Source organism: Notamacropus eugenii, chromosome 1, assembly GCF_028372415.1.
Source record: "Notamacropus eugenii isolate mMacEug1 chromosome 1, mMacEug1.pri_v2, whole genome shotgun sequence".
NCBI classification, from domain to species: Eukaryota; Metazoa; Chordata; class Mammalia; order Diprotodontia; family Macropodidae; genus Notamacropus; species Notamacropus eugenii.
The window spans coordinates 599979909-600002819 of NC_092872.1; the positions used below are offsets into that span (position 1 = coordinate 599979909).

At 37.5% G+C, this 22911-nt stretch overlaps 1 long non-coding RNA gene across 3 annotated transcripts in view; it reads right to left on the bottom strand.

Moving 5' to 3' along the window:
• The window catches only part of LOC140520602 (uncharacterized), a 34170-nt gene extending 12520 nt beyond the window's left edge, over window positions 1-21650 (bottom strand). The window contains exons 1-6 of one of the 3 annotated variants that reach the window (XR_011972589.1): window positions 21594-21650; window positions 20484-20779; window positions 20081-20281; window positions 19073-19218; window positions 17989-18027; window positions 6844-7135 (exon numbers count right to left, since the gene is read on the bottom strand). This is a non-coding gene — a long non-coding RNA (uncharacterized lncRNA). The other 2 variants (XR_011972588.1, XR_011972590.1) reach the window with 2 other exon arrangements.
• Window positions 21651-22911: the final 1261 nt, after the last annotated feature.

The following is a 22911-nucleotide window of genomic DNA, read 5'->3' on the forward strand; positions in this document are numbered from 1 at the left end:
ATTATTTTTCAACGTCATCAGCATTGTTATGCTATATTCTGTGTTGTCCTGTGGATGTAGCTTATAGTTATAGATTGTCTATTTGCATTGCATACTGATATGTGTATGCAGATAGTGTTGGATACAATGGATACTGACTGAACAGAAGAAATACCCTGGAATTTTCTTGAAAAATGTCCAAGAACTGCTTTCCTTTGGGTCATTTGAGTCTTTATCATGTAGTACCTGGGGCATTTCTCCTCTCTCACACGTGGGGCTCCCATCATAGTTTTTCACAGGTTTAATATATTCTTGGAGTCTGCATTCACTCAGAACCTTAGCTCACAAGCTCCCACTAAAGTGTTAACTTTTTCTTCAGTCATCCAGAGGACACACATATATATCAAAGAAAATGAATTTAGTGAAATAGCATAGTAAGAAAGATCTCAGTAGAATATTCTTCCCATGAAACCATGAAACACCATCCTACAAATATATACACCTTCAGTGGCGAGAAGGAGCACGCATAAAAATGAAGGGAAAAGCATGAAACTGCTTGACCTTATGGGCAAGCTTATGAATGGCTGCCTCTTGGCAAAATTAAGTAATCACATCTCAAAGTATTCTTTTCCCCCTCCGGAATTCTTTTCTTCTCTTATACTGTTGCCATCAGTGTTCTTTTACTTTTGCATCATTACACAATGAATCATGGGTAACTGTCTTGTAAGTTTGTAGCCACTCTTGTATCTCACCTCAGTTGTCCTAGTTTGATTCATGTGTTATGAAGGAAGACTGCCTCCTCCCACTATCTCAAGCACTGGTGATAGATTGTTTGGCTCCCAGACTGGATTGTTTCTGATGGGGGAACAGCACAACATATAGCATAATCGATTGTTGGCTACAATGGTGACATTGAAGTATATGGAAAAGGTTACATCCTTATCAATATACTCTATTAAAATGCATTCCAGAAAGACTTCTATTAAAGCAATTTTATTTTTTTTAAACAGCATTGTGTTCGGTTATATGCACAATTCCCATAATTTAAATAATTTCTTTCCTAATAGTTTATTACTGAGACAGAATGTCTTGGAATTTATTCTCAAGCTGCAAAACAAAGTCAAGCAGTTGGATGGAACTAGATAGAACACTGGATAGAGCACTGGAAAGTCAGAAAAGTCAGAAAAAGGAGTTCAAATCCAGATTCAGATCCTAGTTGTCAGATCCTAGGCAAATCACTTAGCATCTCTGTGCTTCAATTTCCCTATTTGTAAAATGGAGATAATACTCACACTTACTTCCCTCAGGGTTAGTACAAAGATCAAGTGAGATAATATTTATAAAACATTTTGCAAACCTTAAAGTGTTATATAAATGCTATTACTATAACTCACTTATAGCAAAATCTTCCCCCCTCTTTAGAAGGCATGCTTCATCTATAATCTGCCAATGAGTTGATGAAGATTAGCAAACCAAAAGGCCAGCCACGTCCTGAAATCACAACCAGTTCTATTCTATGCTAACAACCAACAGGACTATAGGGTTTTCCTCCTTTCTTATGGCAGAGTTTGTATAATAGTGTGGGATCCTCTTTTACCCACAATTCCTTCCTTTTTTGCCAGCTGTGACTACCTAGAAACCTGGATTCAAGGTCTGTGTGTGACACATACTGTGAAGTATGACCCTATGTAAGGTACTTCATTTCTCAGAGTTCCACACCATTCTCTAAGGCTATAATTTGGAGAGGGAGCGTCCACTTAATAGCAGGGGAAGTTTCCGCATCCAGGAGTTCCTCAAACCAATGATATCACAGCTCCAATCCTTGTCCTATCTCCTTCCTTCACTAATTTCTGTTTCCAGTTCTTTTGTTGTGTTCTTTCCCTACCTTCACTTCACTCAGACCCATACTCACAGTGGACAATTGCCAGGCAGATATGTGGTGGGGAGGGGTCTTCAACTTGCTGCTTTCTGACTCACATTTTCCATTCAGGTGCATTCACTTACCTGTTTTCATCTGCAGGCCCTGGGTTGACCACAAGCACAGAATCTGACTTTAGTGTAAAGGTCAGCTGAATCTCCTGGTGCCTTCCTTGGATTTTCTTGCCAAACTACATGAGATTTTGACCGACTGTTTCACTCTTTCCTCTGGCAACAATATGATTCCTTTTAACCAAGGGCCTTAGATGATTTTTTTTTTTCCACTTGCTCACAGACCTCTGTTAGATGTCTGTTGTTATCCTGAAACTATGGCTATTGTCTGGCTACCACCCCATTAATAGCTTTGTGAAGTAATCTCAACATCTCTGTCCTTGACTTTTAGGGATGGTGCTCTGATCTGCTTCTGGTTGCAAATAGGTCTAATAGATCCAGGACCATATACACATAGGAGGACATATTAAAGAAGAAAGAGAACAAATACCAACTGCCCTCTCCCAGTTACCTCTCAACACCTCAGGACAGATTCACTGGGTGGACTGAATAGCCTGGTAAGGGATCTTTCTGGCTCTCCCCATTGACTGGAGAATGGGGACAGAGCCTACACATGGGCCCTGAGATGCTGAATAGCTCTGGTTTCCCAGAAAGGATTATTTTCTAAGAGGCATGTGGACCTCTAAGTCCAACACCAGTTTCATCTCTTGGAAAGTCTCAATTTTGGAGTGACCTCAAGGGATTGTTAGCAATAGCAAACCAGGAACTGATTATTCCCGGTGCCCCCACCCTTTTCCTAGTCAGTAACTCTTGAGACCTTTTAAGCAGAGAGGGATGGGGTGTGGTGGGCTAAGCCCCCATCAAGAAACTCAACTTCAGAGTCTATAATCTAAACCTAGGATTAAAAATATTTGAAAAAATGTTTTGATAACTGTATTTCAATGTAATTGGTTTCCTCTGTAATCCCATGTAGTTTATTTTATACACTTAAAGACAATATCCTGAGTAGGAGTCCATAGGCTTCACCAAGCTACCAAAGGGATCCATCACACAAAATAAAGGTTAAGAATTCCTGCGTTAGTGGGAGGAAGAAAACTATTTAATAAGGGATTGCAAGCACAAGGACATTAGGGAAAATTTTAGTGTGGTATAAATATAAAAACCAGTCAAAATGATAAAATACCCTTATTCTATGCATCATTGACAAATTCAGCTTCCTTATTTAATTAGACTCATTCTCATCATGTTGGCTTATCATTTTGATTTCTATATGTGGCTGCCAGGTTGCTCCAGAAAGGCAACACTGCCATGTGCCTCTCACTAGCCTCACTTTAATTCAAATCTTGTTCTCTTTTTATTCTAAATCTCCATCTGGTAGCTCTCTTCAAGTTCTGGGACAAGTACTTTCAAGTACCATCTGTCATCCACATAATCAAAGTTCCACTCATTTTGATAAGTAATGACACATATTTTTCTCATTCCTTCCTGAATGGCCCTAGTAAGCTAAGTTTGTACTCACAGTGATTTATAATCCTATGATCACAAAATGTCAAATTTGGATAGAATTTTAGAGACTATCTAGTCCAATTCTCCATTTTCTTAGATGATGGAGTGAAAAATTGATAAAGCACATTTCTCAAAGTCACAAAGGTGGCAAAATTGGAACCAGATGTCAATATTCCCTTTTATCCTCCTGCACTTTTTATACCAATTTGGTTTGTAGAGTTGACTCCTTTTCTGAAGCAGGCACCCTACTGTTCCTGGAGAGAAATCCCAGCTGTGTCTAAACTCTGAGGAGACTCTTAGCAAGAGGATTTTACTGTGAAAAGTTCTGCATTGGTGCTAGCTATTAAGTTTTATGGGGAACGATTCATGAATCTATATGAAGATTATTGTCATGGATTTGACAGCAGAAGAGGAGATAACAAGACTGCTGACTTGAAATGCCCCAAGCGACTGAAACTTGAGCTTTTAAAGAGCTATTTAAATCTTCTTTCTTTCTCAGCTTTGGCACTGTGCATTTCAAATTTTTCATGGCTATGATATGTCCTATGTGGTTTTAACTAATGTGTTGGATAGAATAAAACTCTTTAAATTAATTTAGTTGAAAGCATTTCAGCTTCATTCCAGAAACTTGCTGAAAAGGTCTCCTTCTTTCCTCTTTCCACATATAATCATTTCAAAAACTCTTAAACTGTTTTATGAGACCTGCAGAATAAATCAAACATATTCTTGATAATTTCAAAAAATATTAGTTCTTTTTGTCCAAAACCTGAATCCAACAAGCATAGTAATAATGTTACTGGATTTAATATGTAGGTTGGGGTAACCCTATTTGATTTTACTTTATGATAATTTACAGCATTTTGTTGATTAATTTAGATCATCTATCACCATAAACAGTTGCTTCTTTTTGTTATCTATACAACACAAACACATGGATAAATTTAGACTGACTGATGTCATCTTGAGGTTCACTCATTTTTTTTAGCTTTGGTATATTTGGAGTAGAGGTATGTTTTAGGATATGAAAACATATCATGTATGCTGAGATACATTTATCCTGCTATAATGGGGTGATAGAAAGTACATGGCCTCTCTTGTGAGGGGAATTTGAGTTTTAATTCTGTCTCTTCCACTTAGAACTGTTTGATTTTGGCTGTTATTTAACTTATCTGACTTTGATTTGTAGTGTGAATGTAATAATCCTTTATCCGAATGCCTAAAAGGTTGTGTATTTGTAAAAAATAGTGTAAACTATAAATCTGTAAGCAGTTTTAAGTGGTTGCTATTTCTACCAGCCCACTTAAGGAAGGAATTTCATTACTCCATTGGGATGACTAGTGGCACTTCACAAATCTTCCTTTCTTGAATTTCTTGACTCTTAGATTTCAAGGAATACCTCTCTGATGTCACTATTATCATTGTCATTATTTTCTTTGTATGTCATATTCCATACTTGACTCAATGATTCATGAAAGAATGGACAGCTACATATTAATGAATGAATGAAATAAAAAATGGAAAGTGATTACTATGAGCTATGTCCTATGCTAAATACTGAGGATGTGAATGCAAAAGTGAATCATATCCCTTCCTCAAGGAGCTTACATTCTCTTAGAGGGGGGCAAGGGAAATATGAGGGAATGGTAACTATAGAATTATGTTTTATTCGGAGAAGTCCAAGAGATATTAAGCAGAACTATAGGTAATTCAATTGATAATGCCCTTTCCAGAGATAGTAAGTAGAGAAAGTGATGAGATATGCCCCAATGACTAAGGTGAAGATAATACATGAGTTGTAGGATATCCAGAGTCTAAGTTCCTTCTGAGCACAATTGCTAGATATTCAGTTTTGTAAGGTAAAATTATAGGAGAGACACTTCGTTCTGCAAGAAGTGAGTTCTTGAGTATACACTTATCAAGCTGAATTAATTGGACAAATTTTTAAAAAGGTTTTTATTTTTTCTAAATGACCTAAACTATTATGCTACAGATTCCTGGAATGGTAGAAGACTGGCTGCTCTGTATCTTTTGAGTGAAGGAAGCAACAAATTAGGTCAACAATCCACTTTTTTTTTTGTTAAATGGCCAAAGTTGACTTAAATTATCTTCTTTATTGGCATAATGAATCACAACTTTAGTCTCAGAGATAATCATTAGATTGTGTGGAAACATGCATTTTCTAACCAGATGAGAGGAAAGTTGTATGAAGCAGATGGAAGAAGATTGTACCTAATTACCTCTCCCTATTGCCCTGCCTTGGAACTTTGAATCATTTGAATGAAGTCTTGCTGATAACAAAGGCTCAATTTCCATACTCGATGTAAAAAAAATGTCATTTTAAAACAGTTTGGAAATTTAATATGAAAAGGATAGGCAGCTGTTTCAAGCTAGTAAATGAAGAACATCGATTAAATGGTGAATTAAACGCAGTATAGAAAATGGTATCTAAAAAGGTCATTGGATTCTACAATGAAAGGGAACAATCCTACCCCTTCAATTAAAGCTGAGAAAACTGAGATTCAGATAATTTAAAATTTGCCCAAAGTGATGTGTGTTAAATAATAGAGCCAGAATTCCAATCTAGGTAATAGGATCACAGGATTAAGAGCTATAAGGGTCATAATAATAATTGATTCAACTCTATAACTCTGAAGTCATTTGTTATAAGGGATGGACCCCCAGACTTCAAACTAGGGATAGTTGGGTTTAAATCTCTCCTCAGCGAACTACTAACTGTGTGACCTCAAACAAATCTTTTCACATCTCAGTCTCAGTTTTCCCATCTTTAAAATGGGGAATGAAAATAGCACCTACTTTCTAAGGTTATTTTGAGCATCAGCTTAAAATAAATGCTAGCTGTTATTAACCCCCACATTTCACTAATAAGTAACTGCAGAAGGTGAAGTGAGTATTCCCTATTTCTCATAGGCAATAAATGACAGAACTGGAATTCCAATCGTTTCAGCATTTAATCCCTCCAGTTTTTTCACTCTGAATACAATGTTCTTTCCACTATAACTGCAGCACTTAGCATAGTGCCTTCCATATAAGAATAACTTAATAAATTTTTGTTTACTGACATAACAATGTAGGCATATATGTAAAGACTAGATGATGGCTAAAGCTATCACTTGCTTTAGTGAATCAAAATGCTGCTGTATTGTACTCTAGAGTAGAAAGGAACTCAGATTTGAGGAAAGAATCCTGTGGGAATGGAAAAGACTATTAGTTGTTTGCTGCTGGGAGAAAAGTTCATTAGAAAGCCCTCTTTAAGCCTAATCTTGACATTTGGAGAACCATAGGATCATAAAGTCATGGAATTGAAAAGGATATCCTAGGTCATTTCATCCAAACAACAGGCAAAATATGAACAGTTTCTCAAGCATTCCTAATATATAATCTTCCACTTGAACATTTCTAGTGTTGGGAAATTTATTGCCTTCCAAATTAGCCCATGTCATTTTTTTTAAAGATTAGTTTATCTCTCTCTCTCTCTCACCCTCCCTCCTTCCTTTAATTTTCCCTTTCTTCCTTTCTTTCTTCCCTTCCTCCTCCATTTCTTCCTTCCTTCTTTCCTTCTTTCCTTTCTTCCTTCCTTCCTTCCTTCCTTCCTTCCTTCCTTCCTTCCTTCCTTCCTTCCTTCCGTTGAGTCAAAGTCTTCCTCCTTTACAATGATTTTGTGAAGTTGTTAAGTAGACCCATTTAGCTGGAATGCAGAGTTCTTGAAGGAGGAGATAAAATGAGATAATATTTATAAAACACTTTGCAAACCTTAAAGTGCTAAGCAAATGTTAGCTATTACTGTTATTCTTTCCTTGATGCAGATGACAAATTATCAGCCTGTTTTCATCATGTTTTATTCTTATTCATATTTTCCCATGGATCCCTGCAGTGAAGCTTTGCCTCTTTCAGTCTGTATCACAGATTTAATCTCCTCAGTGCTTTATAATGCTTTCCTCTGCATTAGTCTTGTCTTTCTAACTAGGTAATGAGCAACTTGAGGACAAAGAGCCTGTCTCATGTTGTATCTGTGTTATACCCAGTGCTGAACACAGAGATGTTCCATGAACATTTAGTGACTGATTCATAGCACTTGTTATTTCTACAGATTTCATAAATTATGATGAGAAAAAAACTGGCGCTAGGCTTTATCATTCCGTTTACTTTATCTAAACTTAATAAGATTTCTTGGAAGACTTGCATGGGCTGATGCAAAGTGAAATGTACTGTGTACAAAGTAACAGCAATGTAAGATGATCAGCTGCGAATGACTTAGCTGTTCTCAGTGAAACAATAGTTCAAGACAATTCTGAAGGAATTATGATAAAAAATTCTATCTATCCCCAGAGAAAGAACTGATGGTGTCTGAATACATGCTTTTTTTCCACTTTATTTTTCTTTAGCTTTTTTGTGTGTCTGTTTTCTTTTACCACATGATTATTATGGACATGCTTTGCATAACTATACATGTGTAACCTATATTGAATTGCTTGCCTTCTCAATGGGGGGGGGGGTTGGAAGGGAGGAAGGGAGAGAATTTGGAACTCAGAGTTTTAAAAATGAATGTTATAAAGTTTACATATAACTGGGGAAAAATAAAATATTAAATAAAAATAAAACTAAAAAAAAACTGAAAAAAGAATTCATAGGCTAAATAAATGAACAAATAAGTCCTAAGCCTTATTAAAAGTGCTATGCCAGAGGTTACTTTGCAAAATGTGGTGGGTCTTTTAAACAAACTGCTATATCTTGAAATTTTAGTGCCTAGGGAAAGAAGCAAAAATAGATCTTCAAGATTTTGTGTATCCTTTTTGGGGAGGGGAAAGGCTCCCAGGGAACTGCTACAGAGGCAGAAAGAAGGGAACAGAGTAAGGCTAGACTTAGGGTGGCTTTTCTGGATTATACCACCTGTAGTTTCTTATTTTATTATTCTTGCTAATGTAGGTGCTAAGTTCAGTTCTGTCAAGTGCCTTCTAAATTCCAATGCCCTGGAGCAAAGCTCATATCATCCTATCCTGTTTAGAGATATTTTACATTTTCTTCTATTTTTTCATTCTTTAGATTTTGTTTGATTCTTGACGTCTCAAAGACTCATTAGCTTCTACTTGCCCAATTCTAATTTTTATCAAATTGTTTCTTTAGTTAACTTTTGTATCTCCTTTTCATTTGCCCAGTTGTTCCTTTTAAGGAGTTACTTTCTCCAGTTAGGTTTTGTACTTCCTTTTCCTTTGACTGACTGCTTTACTTTTTGAAATCATTGCCCAGTTTTTCTTCTACCTCTCTAATTTGGCATTTAAAGTCCTTCTTGTGCTCTTCCAAGAATGCTCTTTGGGCTTCAGACCAGTTCATATTCCCTTCTGAAGTTTCAGATGGGAGTACAGTCTCAATGCTGACATCTTTGGCATTTGTGTTTTGGCCCTTGTCCCCACAGTAAGATTCTACGTTCTTTTCTGCTTTGCTTCCTGCTCATGATGATTGCCTTTTCCCCGGCTTTTAAAGTGGATCTCTGCTTCTGGGGCACAGGGGGCTCTGTCTCATGTTTCTTGTGCCTAAAACTGGAGTCTTTGTGTGGCCTCTGGCACTTTCAGCTACAAGCTAGAATGCTGCAGCTTACCTTGTGCTGAGCTGACTGGTGTGCTCAAGCAGAGGCCAGGTAAAGTCTTTCTGAGTTTCCCTGGAGTTATCCTGGAGTTCATGGGGTAAGATGTGGGGGAGGAGTGGTCTGGTCACAGAATATCTCTTCTCCTGAGCTACAGCACAGGTAGACTCAGTGGCTGGTGAACCCCATCTGTGATAGTGTCTTCCCCATTCCCTTAGCTGTGATAAGGCATGCCTGGGGTCCTGATGCTGGAGATTGCAGGCTCCACCCCCCTCAGGCTCAGGATCTCCTCCCCATCAGCTCTGTCTGGGATAACTCCAGTCCTGCACTAGTTCCCTTCAGCCTTAGCAAGAGGAACACCCTTCTTTTGCAGTTTTCTTAGCCTCACAGGCTAAGAGACTGTTTACCCCCTCAGCTGATCCCACTATTCCAGGATTTTTCCTGGGAAAATACTCTCTGGGTTTTTCAAGGTCAACAAGGGGAGGGGAATACCATTTACCAATCATTCTGCCATCTTGGCACCCAGAAGTTCAAGTAGGTGACTTACAAACATTTAATCTGTGGGCTGATAGTCTCAGGAATGGCTGCTTCTGTTACCTGGGATTCTAGGCTTCTTTCTCTCACTCAGTTCCACTGGACTTCCATCCTGGGATGATATGTTTAAGAGTCCATGCTGCTGCTTTTCCTTCATGCTGCCTGGCTCTTCCTGCTCAGCTTTGCTATGGCAGGCTCTGCACTGGTACAGCCTGTGCACTGTGTGCTCTGTACTCCTTCAACCCCATGCAACAGATACTTCCCATCAACCTTCCAGGCTATCCTGGGCTACAAATCTGCTACACTCTGTCTCCTAGTGGATTCTGCCACTCTAAAAGTTGTTCACATTCTCTTTTTAAAGATATATGAAGAAGGAGCTTAGGTGAGTACTTGTTCTCACTCTGCCATCTTGGCTCTGTCCCTCATAACAAAAATCATGGGCAAGTCACTTAACCTCTTCTTGCAACCTTTTCCTCATTTGTTTAATTGGTGTAATAATAATAAATCTCCCATGGTTGTTGTGAAGATCAAATGAGATAACATTTTAAGCACTTAGTACAGCATGTTGTAAATACTATATAAACATAGCTATCATTATTATCATGTTGAAATATTAAAATATGTAACCTATGAAACTAGTGAAAACTTTTCATATCCATTTAGATCTCTGTTTGATTTGCAAAGAATACAAAAGTATAGGTGTTCCTGATTTCACATTCCAAGTGCTCATTCATCACCTACCATGGACAAGCTGTTTTATCTATCACTATTCTTCACACACACAGACACACACACAGACACACACGCACAGACACACACACACATTAAGCATCCACAAAAACAAAAGCAAATGAATATTTTGAGATATGACTATACCTATTTCATTTATCAAACCTGCAATAACTTCTTTGAATAGGATGAAGCTAAAAGTTGTGAAAATGTAGGGAAGAATATGGTTCTTAAATACTTAAAAGCATATTGTAGATTTGAAGTAAAGCTTGCAAAATTTTGTTACTAATGAGATTGCATGTGTTTATATTCATTTATTTTATTTTTTGTCACTTAAATTTATTTATTAGTCACTAGCATTGTATAAGGCACTACACTAGGCATTTGAAGATACAAAGATGACTAATGAATGAAAATACAAAGATGACTTATTCTCCATTCATTTATAAACTAGACAGGGCAATCAGAAGGCACAAAATATGATCTGTTTAGTTATAATAAAAGTAAAACATTGGGTTTCAGAAAGGTAGAAATAAAAGCCTGTGATGAGACACCCAAGAAAGTAGATATTACATCTGGGTAGGGACATTAAGGATGCCTGCATGACCTGAGCCTTGATGGATAAATAACATTGTAACAGGAAGAGATGTATTTTTAAATTCTTTATATCAATATAATGAAATCTTATCTCTACAATAAACACTTGTCTCATGTCAAGGCTGAAGACCTAAACTTAATTTTGAAACTCGTTTATGTAAGTAGATAGTGCATTGGTCCTGGAACTCAGAAAAAACCTAAGCTTAAATCTGTCCTCAGACACTTCTTAGCTGTGTGACGCTGGGCAAGTCACTGAGCCTCTATATGTCTCAGTTTCCTCAACGGTAAAATGGGGTTCTTAACAGCAGCTACCTCACAGGGTTATTGTGAGAATCAAATGATATTTATAAAGTGTTATTAATATAAATAAAGTATATTAATAAAGTGTTTGTAAAGTACCAGCTGTAGGCGAGGTGCTTTAAAAAAAGCTTATTCCCTTCTTCTTCCCTTCCTTCTCTATTATCAAAGAGACAGTAGAGGTGATTAGACTCTCTAACCATGGACTAAATCTGAATTGGACTCAATTGGATATCAAATCAGAGATGAAGACTTGGGCAAGTAGCATCATCTCTCCTGGCTTTATTTTCCTCCCTTTGAGGGATTTGGATGAGTTACCACCTAAGATCTTTCCCAATACTTAATCTCTGATTCTCTGAATTCTGAATTTGTCTGTATGGTGTGTGTGTGTGTGTGTGTGTGTGTGTGTGTGTGTGTGTGTCTGTTTGTCTGTCTGTCTGTCTGTCTGTCAACAAGCATTAACTATTTATTATGTACCAGGCATTGTGTTAAGTATCACTTCAAAAGTGTGATGTAAGTACTTATAACTGCATACAGAATTCCAGGAAAAAATGTTCTTCAGTTTAGAGAGTTCCTACCTCTACACATCCTTTTTCTCCTTCATATGGTGCTCAAGAGGTTCAGTTTGGTCATAATATACCTTTGGTGATCCCCTTGAGGAACATCAAGTTTTCATGTTGTCCCAATAGACATTGCCATAAACTAATCCAGGAACATTACCATTATATTAGTGGGAGGATGAGAAGTCCAAAATTTTTTGGACCCTTCAAAACTCACAAGGTCTCATGGTCAAAAGTAGAAAGGTAATGGGGGACTAAGGCCTAAGTTCAAGTTCTCCCCTCCCCATGTTCAGGGATTCCTTCTTATGGAATTAAATGGAGAAATATTTACTCCAACTTGTAGAAGTACTAAAAGGAATCTATAAAAAAATGTAATTGTTAGCATTATTTTAATAGAGACTGTATAATTAAGTAAACAACTGAGCATTTAATGTGTCTAATATAAGTCAGGCACTGTGCTAAGCACTGGAAGCACAATGTTAGAGTGATGGATCACTGCAACAAGTATATCTTTCTTCAATTCCTACATCCATTATTTGCTAGCTGAGCTACCCTAGTTGCTTAGTCACTTAGCAACTTAGCAACCCTTGTCACTTAGACCCTAGGTATCTGCAAAAATCCCCCTAGGACTTAGTAAGTACTAAATTATAAAACAGTTTTAGTCTGCATTGAGTTCATACTTTCCATGTTGAGAGTTTCCCCTGCAGATAAAATCATACTTCTTCCCCCTTTTTACAGATCAGACATCTGTAGTGTTTATCACACAAGAATGTAATGAAGTTTAAAAGCTTCATTTATGTATGTATGTATATACATATATACATACATGTATATATAAATAAACATTTACACACATATATAACCTTTTCTTAACTTTAAAATGCTGCTTGAATTATAATATTATCACCATCATTATCAATAACAAAAGGACAGATATTCGGAGATAAGGGAATGGTTAAAGACACTAAGGTAAGCAACCAGAATGAAACAGCCTAAGAAATAGCTAATATAACGGCTATATAGTTGTAGACAAAGATACACATATATGCATATATACATGTATGCATAGAGATATATGGAAAGCTACATATACATGCATGTGCCCATATAAACACATATATTTGATGTAGAGAAAATAAAGATAAAAAGATCAGTGTATACACTGAACATGCAGGAATATTGAATGATAAAAATAATTATAATGTTAATAACAAATTCAGAAAAATACATCATCACTATAAGAGAACAACAAAACAGCAGCAGTAGGCCCCTGGGTATTATTGCATCTTGGATATTTTACACATTAAGCAGCTTGTAAAATGTGAACATTTATAATTCATCATTTTTCATGTTTTGAGTGTTTGAAGATTTGTTGTATTGAGAATGTTAAGTTTATTATAAATGAATCCTTAAAATAACTTGAAAGGCTACAGACACACATATTCTCACAAATAGGATTGAATTAAGTTACAAATCAATACTTCCTAGGTTTCTTTTGTATGGATCCAGGCATATTACCCTCCAGATCCTAGAGATGGAGGATGAGAGTACCATTTGTTCTTCTAAACACAGAACAGAAAACTGTTATTCTTAATGAAAGCTCCAAAGCAAAGGGAGAAAGACTAAAGGGGGAAAAGCAGAGGAATGTTGTTGTAAACTTAGTCTGCCTGAAGAAAGAGGAGTGCCAAAGGAGAAAGCTGTGTCATCCCTTCTATTTCTTGTCTAGTCAGGGCACAAAATAAATTTTTCCAGTCTTTAGAGTCTGCCTGTAGTTTGTTCCTTGGCTTCTTCTCAGGGCCAGAGGCAAAACCAAACTTTTTGAATTTAAAACCTAAGCCATCTGGCCAGACTTGACAGTTTTGGAGGATCTGGGGCAAGTGAGTTTGTTGAGTTAATAGATAATAAGGTGATGACTGAAAAATCACAATATTACTAAGGATAGCCAAGCAGGCAATGTGTCATAAGGGTGTATCCATAGGAGGAAACTGCAGCATACGTATATTATTGCACAAAAATTAGCAAGCTAAATTTCCCTTGACAGAAATACGTAAGTGTTGCCTGGTTATTTTTCTCCTATTACTCATTAAACTGACATGTAGCTCCTTACTCCTCCCTGCAGTTATAAGCCCCCATCCTCAAGATTCCCTGACATTCTTAGCTAAGACTTTGAGGTAGACATCCTATCTTGATTTTCTTCCTTACCCACGATAATAATGAGAGAGTAAGAGTTTATCAAGAAATAGGGCATATTACCAGCCTATTATCTTTCCCCTACCTACTTTAAATAAAAAAGCTTAACAACTTGACAATGTTTGCCAAGATAAACTATATTAAAGATGAGTAAAATACATAAATTCCCTAGAGCAGGTCACTCTCTCCTCTGCAGTTCTTAGTTTGACCACTCTCACTGATTGGAGAAGAATGAGAGGCGGAGTGTTTCAGGAAGAAAGAGAAATGTTATTTTGTGCATTTTAGGAAAGAGTTCACTTACTTAACTAGCGTTTATTAAGCATCAACTATGTGCCCGGCCTTTTGCTAAGCTCTGGAGATAGAAAGAAAGGTAAAAACAAACAAACCAATAAAAAAACAGATAAACATAAAAGCCAGTCCCTGCTTAGAAGATAGGGCTGAGAGTGAGAGTAATGCAGGTGCTGCTGTCTGCATGGAAAGATCTCACCCCTCCTCCACACACTACCAATTACCTTTGTGATAAGGGGAAGAGGGCTAGAAGAAAAGGTATTATGCCATATACCATGGGAAATATTGCAGAAGTAGGTAGGTGTTACTTACAGCAAGAGCTAGTTAGATCTGACCTGGGTAATGAGACTACTGCAGCATCAGAGGAGAAGGGAGTGAATGTGAAGGAGTGAATTTGGGCATAAGAGCAGAAAGCGTATAGTGAGTGGGAAGGCTCTCTTTTGTTCCCTTATTGTCTCTGTATCAGAGTTCTGTTTTAACTGGCAATGTGAGATTTTCTTTTTAATGTTCCCTATTGCCTCATGAATAAAATCCTCACTTTATCCCACTGTCTTATGCTTTCTTCCTAAGCAACAGTCATTGTGTTCTCTTCCTTTGAGGAGACAAGCTAAGTTATACTTCCAGCCACTCATCTCCCCCCTCAGGAATATCTCTCAGCTTTCATTCTGTTATTGTCTCTGAATTGGACGGCACAAATTCTAGTTTGTTCACAGGCGATTTGGGATAATATAACATTTTGTCCTGCATTCTGGATAGCCTGGATGCTTGTAAAGTGTACAGTGAGTCAAATCTGGTCAGGAAAGTTGATTCAGAAGATGCCATCAACAAAGGCAAGGGTTTAGGAATGTGTTGCAAGCACTGGTAGTAGGCCAGGGATCTATCCTGAGATCCTTAGCTAATGATCTGTCTCAGGGGGAAATAAGGCTCTAACTCAGTGAGAGCAGGGAGGTTGGTCAAACAGAGTCTGTAGTATATTCTCTTTGTTAGAAAAAGGGCCATCTTGAGTCCTAAGGTTACAGTAAGCATTGTGACCTCTTAGAGAACTATAACCACAAGTCACAAAGTTAAGAAAAAATGAGCCAAAATGGTTGTTAATTTCAAATTCATTATTGTTATTTTCTCTCATTTTTTTAAAAAAGATGGTGCTGTTGCAGCTGCATATGTGTGCTGGAACACGCCTAGGTACCAGTGCAGTTCCAGTTCATCAGACTATATTGGTTCAACTAAGGCACAATGAACACCTTGAAGGAACAGTTGATATACTGTGGAAGAAAACAGGAGCCAAAACAGAACAAGAGACAAAGGAATAGGGACAGCTGGTGATTTTATAGCTCTTCAAGGCTCACCAAACATTTTGTAAATGTTATCTCACTTGGTCCTCACAACAAACATGTGTGGTAGGCACTATCCCCATTTTACACATAAGAAAACTGAGATAGAGAGGTTAAGTGATTTGCTCAGAGGCATATAACTAAATCCAAACTGAGCTTGAAGTTGAACTCCGGTCTTCTGACTACAAGTTCAGCTTTCTATCCACTGTTCGAAACACTCTGCTACCTCTAGAAGGCAAAAAGGTTTTTTAGTGAATATCAGAACAAGCAACTCAGGCATATGTGACAATATAATCTATTAGATGATTAAATTTGTTCACCAGTAACCTGTACCACAATTGGCTCCTGAGCCAGGAACTTCTCTTTCAAATTCTCACAGTTCCCTTTGAGAGTTTCTTCTATTCTTTTTTTCCTTGGAAGCAACTGGGTTAAGTGACTTGCCCAGGGTCACACAACTAATAAGTGTCTGTGGCCAGATTTGAACTTAGGTCCTTCAGACTCCAGAGCTAATGCTCTATCTATTGTGCCACTTGGCTACCCTGAGAGGTTCTTCTACTAAACCAAGCATCCGCTGTAATCAATTACTATTATGCTGGAGCTGTCCTTGGTGGTGGTGGTGGGATCAAAAAAAGTATCCCCTTGTACACAACGGTTTATTCAGCTGTTGAGCTTCTTAGCAGAGGCTTTATAAACTCTATCTTTTGGGGTCTTGTGGTCTCAACAATTTGAGGTTTCTACCCTTACTACCAGCACAGCTCCTTATGTGGATCATTGCATTATTGCACAGCATGGGGCACTGTGAAGGAGGTGGGAGATGTTCTATCCTTTCTTCTCCTATACCCCTTGGGCTGGGGATATAGAAAGATGTTCTATTTAGTTCTTGGGCCACTGGAAACAAGACAAGAAAATTGCTCTGGTCATATTAGAGAGAGAAGCATTCACCCGATATCAATGTTGTACTAGTTCAGGAGATGTTTGTATTTTACCACAGAAGAATCCTTTGAAATAGGGGTAAGAGTTTGGATATGATTTAACATAAGAGGAAGGGAAACTTCTTTTCAGAACCATGAAGAATAAGAGGAAAGGCAAGTAGGCATCCTAAGGAAAAGCAAAAGCACAGAAGTCAGGAGCAGAAGCTATAGAGAAGGGCTTCCTGCTGAGCCATCTTGCACTCCCCTCATTTTTAAGTCACCACCACTAGTGTGGGTATGGTCAGAGAAGAGTTGACTAGACAAGTGTCTATTAGTTGGTCTCCTGTCTGTTCAACTTACTCGTGGATTGTGGGTTTTCAATTCTACCGCATGTGTGCATAGGACTGTCAGAAGAAAATATCTCCTTTTCTATCAGAACTCTCCCATATTGTCATATAGTTTAACATTAAGGAACATCTCTATTTAGAGTAGAAGGCTCTTTGAATCCAAAGGATCAAAAAATGTCCCTTTCAAAACCAAATACCCATTTCAATTGAAAAATCAATTGAAAGCCAAATTTCAATCACATTCTTTTTTCCAACTTGGGTTTTCTTCAATCATGTAATATACATGATCAATTACAGACTTTCTACAAGTGGTCTGACTAAACTTGATAGTCATACATTAACACAGACTACTTGTTACTTGATAATGATTAAAGAAAAAATGTTAGATTTGAGGGTTATGTTCTTACCGCTCTTGAAACTTCAGATAAATCAAGGTGGAGGAAGCAAAAAATGAAAATTCTATTCCATCTGATTTTTCCCAAGAAGCAGGAACTGATTTGGGGGACTGAAATAATGTGAACCCTTAGGAGTAAAGAACTATTTTTTCTTAGAGTTTGTCACAGAAGAGAGGGAATTTAGTCATGTAAATTTAGCCTTATGTAATATCCAACATTTTTGGAGAAAATATGTCAAAGACTTTAGAGGAAGGATACAAAGGAGCATATGGCTTAAAATTGTCCAGACAAAATAATCCAAAGAGTTAAGTTCCAAAGACATAAAAAAAAGAACGTATTTTAATGAAGGGGTGAAAGAAATGATTTGAAGAAATCTATGTGGAAGCATAGGGAATTCACCAATGAACTAGATTTTTAAAAGCTATATATATATATATATATATATATATATGAAAATAACGGCAGAAGCATGTAACAGAGGAAGAATATAAAGTCTGACAGAGTCCCATAAGAATAGTGATAATAGTGCCAAAGCTCAGAATAAACTGAAACTTGCAAGAAAGGTTGAAGACACCAAAAATTGTTTTAAATATATGTATATATACATATATATATTTATACATATATATGTATATATACATATATATATTTATACATATATATATATGTACTCACACACACAAACACATGAGAAAGATGAAAGGAGAAGGATGAAAGAAAGGTTAGGACTGCTATTTGGAAGGATGAGATGATGCCACATGATGACAGAGAGAAGACAGAACAGCTCACATCTTACCTTGCCTCTCTTTCTCTGCCAAGGACCCTGGTCATTGGACTGGAAAGAAGAGAATGAAAATGGTTAAAAGGAAATGAATATTAGATATAAGAACATATTTCGTTCTCTTTTGAATTCTAGTCGCCTGACCCAGGTATAAACTGCATCTTCAGGTATTGAAAAAACTGGTAGACATGATGACTGAACCACTGTCAGTGGTCTTAGAACATATGTAGAAAATGTCAGAAATACCACAGGACTAGAGATGGGCAGACATTTTTCACAAAATATCTGATTTTTCAAAAAGGGGAAGAAAACTGAGTCTCTAAACTATAGGCCAATGCACTTGATGTTGATTACTGGGAAAACTCTAAAAATATTCTATTAAAAGGATAGTTAGTCAGCATTAAGAAAAGAAAACAGTTATTACAAAGAGTCAAGACAACTTCACTGAAACAAGTCATGCCAAATTAATCTTATTTTTGGTACTTAGTCTGGTACTTAGGTAACAAGAGATTATTGTAAGTATAGCTTCCCAAGATTTTCCTCCAATATTTGAGAAAATACCTTATTCTTATGGAAAAAAATGGAGAGATGTAGATTAGTCAATAGTACAATCAGGTGAATTCAGAAATGATTAAATGGTTAGACCTAAATAATGTAGTTATTAATGGTTCAGTGTTTAGATTTATTAACTGCTTTTCCTCTCCCTTTTTTGGTTCTATGTTATGAGTAATAGCTCAATGGGTAAAGGAAGGATATCTGTATCTTTCTACCTAAATTCACACACATATACATTTAGAAACAAAGATCCTGTAAAAACAAGATATACACAGAAAAATTATAAGGTGTGAAAAGGGATAAGAACAGTATCTCAAAGATAAATTGTAATTTCTCTCGGAGGTGAGACCACATATGCCTCATTTATTGGCTAAGCTGTGTAACTATTCTTCATTTCATCAGAAGTGCTATTGAGATCTTTATAGTGGCAAAGTTATTGGCCATCCAATAACCATTATTGAATTCCAGTGAATTAAACTTTTCCGGGTCCTATCAAAACTGGATGATTCAATTCAATAATAAAATAAAATAAATTATTAAATACCTATTTGCAAACCACTGCCCAGGTACCCATGTTTCTGAAGCAGAACCTGAGCTTCCAATTTGGTTTTGTGTAGGTAGAATTGAAGGCTCGTCAGTCTGGTTCCTGTCCAGTGTAAGGAATGTAGACTTTTTTTTCTGTTATGAAGCCTGGAAAAGAAGTGTTGTTTTGCTTAGAAAGATTAAGAGGCTGTGTGGTATCATGGATAAAATGCTATCCATAGATAGGACTTACAGTCAGAAAGATCTTTGTTCATATTTTGCCTTAGGTACCAGAGCTCTATGACCTTAAACAAATACATTCACCTCTCTGAGCCTCAGTTTCCTTATTTGTAAAATATGAGGACTGAAATCAATGACTTCTAAGATTCCTGCCAGGTGTAAGTCTATGATCCTATCATTCTACGATCCAAACATAGGCTATAGTAAAATTTGTCTTGCTCCCAATTTGACTTACAACTAGATTGAATGAAATTCTAGGATTAGGAATAGTCAGTTTATCATCAGTTCCTTAGTTATTCAGTAATTTAAATTTAACACAAAGAATAAAGGTCCTATGAGGGTATTACTTTTTATATTGTAGACTAGACTGTGCTATCTGTCTCAGTATAAGATTTTGAAAATTTCTTAGACATTATGTTGTAATATTGCCTTGTATGTGGAATTCATAAAGGAACCCTCTAATCATTAAGGACCTATTCTTGACAGTTATGCATTCTTGCTTTCACTAATGCACCATGTTCTAAATTCCCTTGCCCCACCCTATGTACCTTCCTCCTCCACTTTCTCTTAACAAATTATTTTCCGATTTGTACTCTACAAGTAACTCAGAAACTTAACCTGTTAATTCAGGTATGCTGTGTGATAGAGAATCTGACAGAGTGACCCAACCTAGCTCCCCAATAGGGTGGTGTAAGGGAGAGCCACTAGAACATAGAACATAACACAGATCCCCACAGCATGCACTCTAACTGGCATTCCATCCAAATCAAAATCCAACCTTAACACATACCTGTTCTCCACTGGAGCTTCAAGATCCACTGCTCCTCTCACACATCAATTTTCAAGAAAACACACTTTCTCTTATTTTTACTTTTCTCTTATTTTTTTCTCATTTCTCTTACACAAACCTTCTGCAGCTTCAAACTTCCAGCACACCTTCACAAACAGCAATTTTCACAGGCCCTTTGTTTGTCATGATCACATTGTGACTCTGCATTGAATCACAGTACAAAACTCACCTATCAGTAACACACATATTGCTCATTCTCCCATATACCCAAGGGACTAATTTTCCCCATCACACCTAACATCCATCTTGAGAGTACAACCTGACACCTCAAGTAGGCTTGCAAAGTTATTAAAAGGTAAAGCTCAGCACAGTTTCTGGGGCACATGGATTCTTTCCTTCTCACCCAGGTATCCCCAGACTCTTGGCATATCAATGAGGCTTCCTGGCTGAAAGAAAATTTACATTTAAAATGGCCCAATGCAAAAGATGCATCAGGGCTTCCCACAGAAGTGAAAGGAGGCACTTTCTTTTCAAATCCATGTTGTTTACAAAGTTCTTTGATGGTAGGGTCAGTGGAACACAGGGTTTGTCTGTTTCACAGTATCAGCCATCAGTTCAGTCTTCCCAACTCTTGCTCAAAATGTGAAAGTCTTTCTTCACTTCAGCCCATCCTCCACTCAGTTATCAAAGTTATCTTTCCTTTTTTTAAAAAAATGTTTATTTATTTTTAGTTTTCAACATTCGTTTTCACAAAATATTGAGTTCCAAATTTTCTCCCCATATCTCCCCTCCCCACATCCCATAATGCCTTGCATTTTGATTACTCTTTCCCTCAGCATGCCCTCCCTTCTATCACACCCCTCCCTTCCCTTATCCCCATCTTGTCTCTTTTCTTGTAGGGCAAGACTGATTTCTATACCCATTACCTGTATTTCTAATTTCCCAGTTGTATGCAAAAACAGTTCTCAACATTCGTTCCTAAAACTTTGAATTCCAACTTATTTCCCTTCCTCCCTCCCCACCCATCCTCACTGAGAAGGCAAGCAATTAAATATAAGCTATACATGGGGAGTTTTGCAAAAGACTTCGATAATAGTCATGTTGTGTAAGACTAACTATATTTCCCTACATCCTATTCTGCCCCCCATTTATTCTGTCCTCTCTTTTGACCTTGTCTCTCCCCAAAAGTGTTTACTTCTAATTACTCCCTCCTTCCATTTTCCCTCCCTTCTATCATCACTCCCACACCACTTGTCCCCTTCTCCCCTACTTTCCTATAGTATAAGATAGATTTTCATACCAAATTGAGTGAGCATGTTATTCCCTCCTTAAGCCAAATGTGAAGAGAATAAGCTTCACTATTTCCCTCTTACCTCCTTCCTTTTCTCCTCCATTGAAAAAGTTTTGTCTTGCCCCTTTTATGAGAGAGAATTTGCCCCATTCCATTTCTCCCTTTCTCCTCCCAATATCTTCCCCTCTCACCCTTAATTTTATTCCTTCCTATTCAACTCACCATGTGATCTCTGTCTGTGTGTGTGTGTGTGTGTGTGTGTGTGTGTGAATGTGTGTGTATGTATTGGTTGGTTGTTGTCCTTTGTCTTCAAAGAGGACCAAAATGACATCACCATTGTAAAGTGAAATTTCAGTGTGTCTGACTGTGGCTGACCAAACCAATATGAGCTTGGAATGCACTACCACAGGTTGGGCAGAGATAGTCCCTTTGAATATTTGGAGTGGATATTCCAAATTTGTGCATCCTCCATTTACTTTGTGCTATCTCAATTCTGCTTTGTTCAAGGAGTACAGCACCTTTCCTTATGTGGGCACACTATGCTGAGCCACTGTCTCCCATGTTGCACAGTCAAATCCAAAGTTCTTGAGAGAGACCTTGAGAGTGCCCTTGTATTGTTTCTTCTGGCCACCATGTGATCACCTGCCCCATGCAAGTTCTCCATAAAATAGGCTTTTTGACAAGCATACATTTTGCATTCTAACAATGTGGCCAGCCCATCAGAGATGCACTCTCTGAAGCACAGTTTGAACATTTGGCAGTTCAATTTGAGCAAGGACTTCAATGTCTAGTACCTTGTCCTGCCAGGTGATCTTCAGAATCTTCCTAAGACAGTTCTAGTGGAAGTGATTCAGTTTTCTGGCATGGATCTGGTAGATTGTCCATGTTTCACAAGCATATATCAATGAGATCAGCACAACGGCTCTGTAGACCTTCAGTTTGGTAGTCAGTTGAATACCTCTTCTCTCCCAAACCTTTCTTCAGAGCCTCCAAACACTGAGCTAGCTCTGGCAATGTGTGCATCAACCTCATTGTCAATGTGTACATCCCTGGAAAGTACACTACCAAGGTAAGTGAACTTATCCACAGCATTCAAAACTTCTCCATGTGTTGTAACTGATGTTGTCATGGTTTGGTGGTGGCTGATGGAGCACCTGTGTTTTTTTGGTATTAATTTTTAGGCCAAAATTATCACAGGCAACAGAGAATTGATTCATACTTTGTTGCATCTCAGCTTCAGAGGCTGCATTGACTGCACAATCATTTGCAAACAGAAAATCATGTACCAACACTCCATCCACTTTGGTCTTGGTTTGTAACCTTTTCAAATTGAAGAACTCACCATCAGTACAGTAGCTGACCTTGATGCCGTGTTCATCCTCATTGAAAGTATTTGTCAACATGGCTGAAAACATCATGCTAAAAAGCATGGGAGCAAGCACACAGCCCTGTTTCACTCCATTGGTGACTGGGAAGGCATGAGAGTTTTGTCCATTATCCAGAACCTGGGCAAACATGCCATCATGAAATTGACTTAGAA